The sequence below is a fragment of the Bison bison genome, unplaced genomic scaffold (assembly GCF_000754665.1).
Source record: "Bison bison bison isolate TAMUID 2011002044 unplaced genomic scaffold, Bison_UMD1.0 scf7180017864376, whole genome shotgun sequence".
NCBI lineage: Eukaryota > Metazoa > Chordata > Mammalia > Artiodactyla > Bovidae > Bison > Bison bison.
The window spans coordinates 5,250,048-5,259,317 of NW_011494948.1; the positions used below are offsets into that span (position 1 = coordinate 5,250,048).

Here is a 9,270-nt window from a genome sequence, read left to right on the forward strand (position 1 = left end):
ACTGAAGCACCTTAGCCGCAGCAGCAGCATAGCAGAGAAAGCAGAGACAGAAACCTTGCTTCCGGGAGCTCTTCAGAAGTCATTATGGAAAAGTAGCAGTAGAATACTGATTGTGCTATACAGAAATATTCCCCTCTTTCCAGAAGATGTAATATAAACGTGAACTATATAGATGAGAGATTCAAAGAGGCCTTTGGCCAAAGGAAAGAGATGCTAAAATAACAATCACATAGTCCTAAACTGGAATGCCAGAAATGATAAAGTCAGCAGACACAAATGATGACTATAATATAGATGTCACTACACACATATCTGTAAGTAGTCCACCCCACCAGCTGTATCCAATTCAGAGCAAAAGGGATTCATCAAATTGCTATGTTGGGTAAAATAATGCAGAGTGCCACCAACAGGATTTCAAAACAGAAATTTAGGTAAGTTAAAAAAAAAAGTAAACATTTCAAAATGCTACATTTTATGCATCTTTGAGTTTATATTTAAAGGATATTAAAAACTGTAAAGGGAAAGTGACTCAGAGAATCTCTTTAAAGAAAAAAAAGAAAGTGAAGTCACCCAGTCTTGTCAGACTCTTTGCGACCCCTACCAGTTTAGGGCTACCCCTAAACTGTAGCCTACCAGGCTCCTCTGTCCATGGAATTTTCCAGCCAAGAACACTGGAGTAGGTTGCCATTTCCTTCTCCAGGGGATCTTCCCCACCCAGGGATCAAACCTGGGTCTCCTGCATTGCAGGTAGACACTTGACCATCTGAGCCACCAGGGAAGCCCCAGATAATCTCTTTAGGCATCTGTAAGGAATCATTGTAAGATTAAAAATACATAATGCAGGTTAGAGAACAGAAAGGAGAGTAGAAACAATACTGAGAATTGCATTACCTATTAGTGACTAAAAGATTGTATTGACACATTGTAAGAACAGATTAAAAGTTGCCATTGCCTTCTCCAAAGATCAAATAGGATATATATTATTATCTCCACAGTAATTAGTTATATATGAAACTAATTACTTATATCTGCAGCTGTTATTTGTCTGGAAATGCTTCAAAACAGTTCACAAATGGCCTCGTTTAGGTCTTCTTGAATGATTTTGTTTTTCAGTTGATTTGATATTTATACAGAAAACTTTTACTAGGAAATCATTGTTGTTAAATTCTGAATAAAATTAAAAAAAAAAAAAAAAGAACTAGCTCCCTCTCTCATGTGACTTATAAGCTTACACAGACAACACATAGGGAACAAACAGTTGCATGAATAGATTTTAAATTTCAACCATGCTTAAGTGCTAATAAAGAGCTTGAAGTAAACAAGAAGACAAATAAGATAATACTCTACCAAGCCGGGTGCTTCCCAGGTGGCTCAGCGATAAAGAATCTGCCTGCCAGTGTAGGAGATGCAGGTTTGATCCCTGGATTGAGAAGATTCCCTGGATACTCACCCCAGGATTCTTGCCTGGGAAATCCTATAGACAGAGGGGCCTACCAGGCTATAGTACAATCAAATAATTTATCTTGGACATCCTATATTCATTTTAAGTGGAGGAAGTGAAAAATAAATTATTTATTTAACTTTTTAATTAATAATCATGCTATTAAACTCTCCAAGTAGTAATAAAAATCACATTGTAGTATTATATATGGTTTTATCTTTTTATAATTTTAGTTGATAATGCACATCTTTAAAAATGAAATAAATACTATAAAATTTCAGTACTCTGAGATGTTCCTTAGTTATATAGATTAAAAATCATTTTTAAGGGTCATTAAAAATGTACACATTTGTCAAAAATGACAATGTCCATGATAGGATAAATCTATTCTCATTGTTTCTGCAACGTAAATTTAACTAATGTTATTTTCCAAATGGTAAGCTTCTGCAACCTAGATCTAACTAATTTATCTTCCAAGTGTTTGAACAACACTTTCATCCTGTTTTTTTTTTTTTAAATCAAGGGTGAGGGAGGGACACACATGACAATCTACTTTTCAAAGAGTAAAAAGGAATAGAAAATGTATATTTTTTTTATATAAGTCACTGAGATAATTGCTGGAAAGTTTGAAAACAAAAATCAGACTGGAAAAATAGTTTTGTAGTAAACCAAACTAGTTTTACATTTTATTTTTGAAATTCACAGATACTGGTAAAAATTTTGTGAATAAAAAGCATTTGTTATATATGCATAGTATAATTGAAATATTTATTCAACTTTATTCAAGAAATATAATTTCTCGAGTGGGATTTCATTTCCAATCTCAGCCAATGAAGCCTTCCTTGGGATTAAGAGGACTCTTAGTCCTTTTCTCTTTGCCATGGACTTGTGCTGGGGATTGGTCAGTTGTGAAAGTACACTGCAGCTACTTTTGGTTCTGTGCCAAGATTAAACCCACACTATTTCACAATTTGTACATGAATCCTGATGAAGCATTTTTAGGAGATGACTGTTCTGTAACCTACGTTTCACCAGATGCTCATTATGAATTTTTCTACTATTCTAATAAATGTGGCATCATAACCAAAACTTTCCAGGAGACTCTTCTGCTCCAGACTAAAATCAAGTATATCTCAAGTAACTCCAGAGACACAGCTGAAATGCCCGTGTCGTGTGTCGTCACAAAACAAGCATGCATGTACCCTTTGTCAAATGAAACTGAAAGTGGAGATGATGAAACCAGCTCTGAAGACATGGGAGTTGCTTACATAATGCAGTCACAGAACGATCTGAATACTATATTCTTTCTGTGTACCAAATGATGTAACTTATTGGAAGAGAAGAAATGAGATCTATGTTCAAAGGCAACTTCTGAAATGACTGTTTAGGACTGAAGATTTAGTGTGCTGTTTTATAGGAATAAGAGGAGCTCGCATGGAACTGAATGATACCCAATTGTCTATTTCAAAAAGCTAATTTTTGATTTTAAATCAAATGGCATATTGCCTTCTTATCTTTTTTTTCCCCTGAAAAGACACTACCCCTGCTTTTAACTCCATGGAGACTTATTTATGAATAAAGTGTGTTCTATTACCTGTCAAAAAAAGAAAATAGAAAAGGTGAGTAAAAAGGCCCACAGTCCATCTGGAATGAAGATGGGGGTGGGCCTGGCGAGCATCGTACTTATTACATTTCATAGGGTTTTACATTTATCACTTACTCATACATTTCATAATATGTATTAAATAATTGGACTTTACTGGTGGCTCAGACGGTAAAGGATCCGCTTGCAATGTGGGAGACCTGGGTTTGATCTCTGGGTGGGGAAGATCCGCTGGAGAAAGGAAAGGCTACTATTGCTTCAACAGTTTTCGTTAATAAGAATTAGAGAATCAGATGATACTTTCTAACTTCCCTTATCTTCTTCTTGGTTGTATATTCTTTTTTAAAGATTAGTTCTTTGAATTTTGGAGTACACAAGATCTGAGTAAATTAACATTTCTGAGTTCTTTCTTTTCTTTTTTCACTTTACTAACATTGTTTACAAGTTACCATTAAGAGTTTGAATATTAGTTGCCTGAATATGACACTCAGGAAGGCCGTGTGCATAACTTAGGATTTGGAGTCATATGGCCTGAATTCACCTTTTTTTTAAATTTAAATTTATTTATTTTAATTGGAAGCTAATTACTTTACAATATTGTATTGGTTCTGCCATACATCAACATGAATCCACTATGGGTGTACATGTGGTCCCCATCCTGGACCCCCTCCCATCTCCCTCCCCGTACCATCCCTCTGGGTCATCCCAGTGCAACTGGAGCCTATTATACAGAGTGAAGTAAGCCAGAAAAAAAAACACCAATACAGTATACTAACACATATATATGGAATTTAGAAAGAGGGTAACGATAACCCTGTATGCGAGACAGCAAAAGAGACACAGATGTATAGAACAGTCTGGACTCTGTGGGAGAGGGAGAGGGGGGGATGATTTGGGAGAATGGCATTGAAACATGTATAATATCATATAAGAAATGAACGGCCAGTCCAGGTTCGATGCAGGATACAGGATGCTTGGGGCTGAATTCACTTTTGACTCTATGACTATGTAACCTTGGCAAGGTAATTTGTCTTTTGAAGACTTCAGTTTCTTCACATATAACAGAGGAGTCCTAAAATTCATCTCATTGGATTGTTGAGAAACATGAGTACATAGAAGATGCTTATCAAATGCCAGCATTATTATTTTTAAATTTACTTTTCAGCCTAATAAGTGGTGATAATCAATAAAAGAATATGGTAAGTTGAGCAGTTTATAAAATAATACTAACATTTTATGAAATAATAAAAATTAATGTCATTTCTTAGAAACAACAACTATTGCTATTTTCTAACCATATAGTGAATGGTGAAATCCACAAGTATTATTAATTTATTTTATCAAATACAAATATTGTGTCTGCTATACCAGACACTATTTTAAGTACTTGAAAAATATTAACTCACTTAATGTTAATAGTAACCCTTTGAATTAGATAAAGAAACTGAGGAATAAGTCATTAAGAAATTACCTATGGTTATATTTCAATGTGAAAAATCCAGGATTGAATTCCAGGCTCTCTCTCAAGAGTTTAACATCTTAACTGGATGTTGTTTATTTCTTAATTTTGAGTAGTACAACATGATAAAAATTCTAAAGTCATTAAAACATCTTAGATAAATAGAAATCACAGATGGATCAGAGAAATATTTCATTGCTTACAGGTTGCTATTTCAAGGTAATATGGCATTTCCAAATAGTTGCAAGTATTAAGTAAAAAATCTTGAATCTGAGAAATTTCCTAATTTCAATGTCAATAACTCCCATTTCCTATAAAAAGTACAAAATTATAAAGTTAGGGGGAACTATAATACGGATAAATATAACTCTTCAGGATATAATATTAAATATTATTTTATAATAATTGATACCAAATATTTACTTGAAAACAACATAAACAATGAGCATTACAAAACTGTTTTGATAATCTCCAGACTTACAAAGCCAGCTTTCAATTTATATGTCCCTGCTGCTGCTACTACTGCTAAGTCGCTTCAGTCATGTCCAACTCTGTGTGACCCCATAGACGGCAGCCCACCATGCTCCCCAGTCCCTGGGATTCTCCAGGCAAGAACACTGGAGTGGGTTGCCATTTCCTTCTCCAATGCATGAAAGTGAAAAGTGAAAGTGAAGTCGCTCAGTCGTGTCTGACTCTTAGCGACCCCATGGACTGCAGCCCTCGCGGCTCCTCCATCCATGGGATTTTCCAGGCAAGAGTACTGGAGTGGGGTGCCATTAGGTTGTCCTAAATGTTCTTAAATAATCATGTCACAAAGTGCATTTCTGTTCTTTATCTCTCCATATTGATCCACTTAAAAAGTAGAATATTTTGTCTATCACTCTCCATCATCATCATCCTTTTAAAAGCCACCACACACTAATAACAAGAATGGGCCTAATAATATTTTTATAATTTTTTTTCATAATTCAGAACCAAATCATTTACAACAATGCACAAAAACTCAGTATTCATAGTAAGCAGAAATCAAAGTTTCTGTTGCTCATCAAAAACAAAGGAACTTTTGCAAAAAAGAGTGGTTCCAATAGGGAGATTAAAGTCAACTGAAAAGTATTTGAAAACAATAATATATAAAATACATAGATAGTTGTGACTCTGGACAGAAAAACAGATTCAATTTGAATGTAAAATTCAGGGTAATAAGAAAAGTAATAGAAGCACGAGAATTAGAAGAAAAGTAGAAATCTAGTATCAGATGGCCTAAAAATGCACATGTATTATTCTATCTAACCTACAAAAATGTTAAAGCTAACAAATGCAGTTAGCAAATTTGGAGAATATAAAGTCAATATTCTAAAAATCAAAGAAAATTAAAACAGTCAATCTAAGTTACCAGAAAGTAAAACAAAAGTCCTCAGGTTTAAGTTCAACAAAGACTTAAAAATATTTATTAATAATAACTACACTAAAACTTACAGAAGATTGCTAAGATAAGTGCAAAAGGACCTAAGTAAATAAATGCTCATCAAATTAAAAAAAATCTATTATTTACATATCCATTCTTCCAAAAGAGATTTATATATCCAATGGAATGAGAAAAAGTAAAAGCAGGACTTTTTGAAGAAAAATACAAGTTATTTCTAAAATTTATACTAAAATGCAAGGAATTTAAACTAGTCAATGCAATCTTAAAAAAAGAACAATGCTGGAAAACCTATATTACCTTATCTCAAGATTTACTATACTGAAGGCAATGGCATCCCACTCCAGTACTCTTGCCTGGAAAATCCCATGGACGGAGGGCCTGGTGGGCTGTAGTCCGTGGGGTTGCTAAGAGTCAGACACGACTGAGGGACTTCACTTTCACTTTCACTATAGTAAATAAGAGAGTGAAATCTTGGTACAGAAATAAACAAATTATTCCATGAAATATAATAGACTACCCAGAAGTAGTCCTACTTGTATACAACCAATTGATCTATCATCAAAGTTTTTTAAGCCTTTTAATGTGGAGAGAGAGACTTTTAAACAAAGAGTGCTCTCCATAGACAAAAAAAAAAAAAAAAAAAAAAAAACAACTTTATCATTCCCTTGCATCATATATAAAAACTAATTAAAGAGTAAATATAAATGCAAATATTAAAATCATAAATATTATAGAGAAAAGATATGATGAAATTTTTCCAATCTTTGTAGGCAAGATTTCATCGTCTGTGGAAAAGCACAGATGTTACCCAGAAAATGCTACCCATAAAATAAAAGTTGTACACAATGAACTTGGCAAAATAAAACATACTGCTCATCAAAAGATGCCTTTAGAAAAACTAACATGATGAACTTTAGCAAAATAAAACATACTACTCATCAACAGATACCTTTAACAAAACTAACAGGTAAGACACCAATGGTAAGAAAATGCTTAAATAAATACATCAGATGAAGATTTATAAAGCATTTCTATAACTTACTAATAAAATGAAAACAAAAACTGACAAATGATTTGAAAATTTTCTTTGCAAAAGAAAATATACTTATGGTTAACAAACTCATGGAAAAGTGTTCACTATTACTAGGCATAAGAAAAATATAAAGCAAAGACAAAATGAGATACTACTTAACACTCAATGGAATGTCATGTTTAAAAAGACTGATTTGGAGCAACTGAAACTCATACATTATTGGCAAATGTGTACAATGATATAAACACTTCAGACACTAGTATAAAATTCTTTTCATAAAATTAAACTCCTATTCTGTGACTCAGTGCTTGTGTGTGTGTATTTTTACATTTTTAGTCAAGAGCCTATCAGGCTACAGTCCATGTGGTCACGAACAAGTCAGATACAACTTAGTGAACTAAATAACAAATGTGTAACTGGCTTACCAAAGAAAACTTCTCTCTGAAGGATGACAAGTAAAGGTAATGAAACTGTACTCCAGAAAAACAAACACGTTCCTGCTGCCCTTAACTTCAGATAGCTGTGCTTAACTTTAGACATCTCAGGAATAATTTTTGTTCTTGAAAGAGTAGAGTATTCCAGGTGGCAAGCTGGCCATCAGCAAATGATGTAGTAGGTTGCATAATCTTTGGCATCTCTTCTCTTCAGACTCTGCTTCATTTGCCTCCCCTGACATCTCACCTTTTCCTTCCTGGACTCCCAAGAGCAGGTTGCACATGGCTGCTGTTCTCTGCTAAAGTGTTAGCTGATAATTAAGATGATATCTGAACCCAACGTGTTAGGTATCAGCTGCCTTAGTGAATTTATACTTAAACCGAGAGTCCCTTGGACTGCAAGGAGATCCAACCAGTCCATTCTGAAGGAGATCACCCCTGGGATTTCTTTGGAAGGAATGATGCTAAAGCTAAAACTCCAGTACTTTGGCCACCTCATGTGAAGAGTTGACTCATTGGAAAAGACTCTGATGCTGGGAGGGATTGGGGGCAGGAGGAAAAGGGGATGACAGAGGATGAGATGGCTGGATGGCATCACTGACTCGATGGACATGAGCCTGAGTGAACTCCTGGAGTTGTTGATGGACAGGGAGGCCTGGCGTGCTGCGATTCATAGGGTCGCAGAGTGGGGCACGACTGAGCGATTGAACTGAACTGAACTGAACTGAAGGGACTTTGTGAAACAAAGTCCTTGTTTTGTCCTTTTCATTTTCAATGCTCAGTCTTTAATATGTTTTCCTTTATTCTGAAAACATTTCTGTTCATAAAATTAGAATGAAACATATTTATATCTAAATTGATCAGTTCCATTATCTATCCCTTCCAAAATCTGTACTATTTATCAATGAAATACAAGATAAAACAGGAAATAGATTTATGGACCACATTATACCTATAGTTTTAATTACAATAATTATACATTATATATTATAATAAGTATAGATTATCACTGCATGTATTTCTTTCAGTTAATGCTTTCAACCATTAAAATGACTATCAGTAATTTTAGTTGATATATTAAATCAAAGTATGACTGACCATAGGATTCTTAGCCTCCACCCATATGAATAAAATTTTAGTGATTCCTGAATCCAATAAAAATTCCATAAGTCCTCAAGACAAGTACTTTATCAATACTCTTAATATTAATAGTATCCATGTATGCTCTAATTAACTACTTGCAGGGAAGGGAATATCATAACTTTGGAGACTGACAATACTTTTGTTCATTTAAGAAGTCTCTGCTTATTTCAAGAGCCATTCTTCTATGATTTTTGTAGAAATATTATTTTTAAAGTAGAATTGTCTGACCAACACCACTTCCCTAGATGTATACTTTCTCATGTACTCTTTGTAAAAGATTTTTATACCACCTATGAATTTCGTATCTAGGTAAAATATTCTTAAGGATTTCATATAAATTTATTTTTAGATGATTCATCATTCTGCTCCTTTCATCTGAAATAATTTAATTTTTCTGCTTTTAATTTATTTCCAGTCATGAATATTGAGGATCAGTTACTGATGATAAGATAGGTAAGACTGCATCATAACTATCCTTTTTTGCTAATTATGAGTGGAATGTCAACTGCATCTTTGGACTGTAGATACAGAGGTTTAATCTGGCATCAGTGCAAAAGGAAATATATATTTGCTCAATCGTGAAGTCTTGTCTGACTCTCTGCAATGCCATGTTCTGTAGACTGCAAGGATCCTTTTCTTCATGGGATTTTCCAGACAACAATACTGGGGTGGGTTGCTATCCCTTCCTCTGCGGGATCTTCCCAATCCAGGAACTGAGCCTGTGTCTCCTG

General features: G+C 34.3%; 1 pseudogene; it reads left to right on the forward strand.

Annotated features, from left to right (window-relative positions):
- Positions 1–2,271: 2,271 nt before the first annotated feature.
- LOC105000975 lies at positions 2,272–2,763 on the forward strand (annotated as a pseudogene).
- The last annotated feature ends 6,507 nt before the right edge of the window (positions 2,764–9,270 follow it).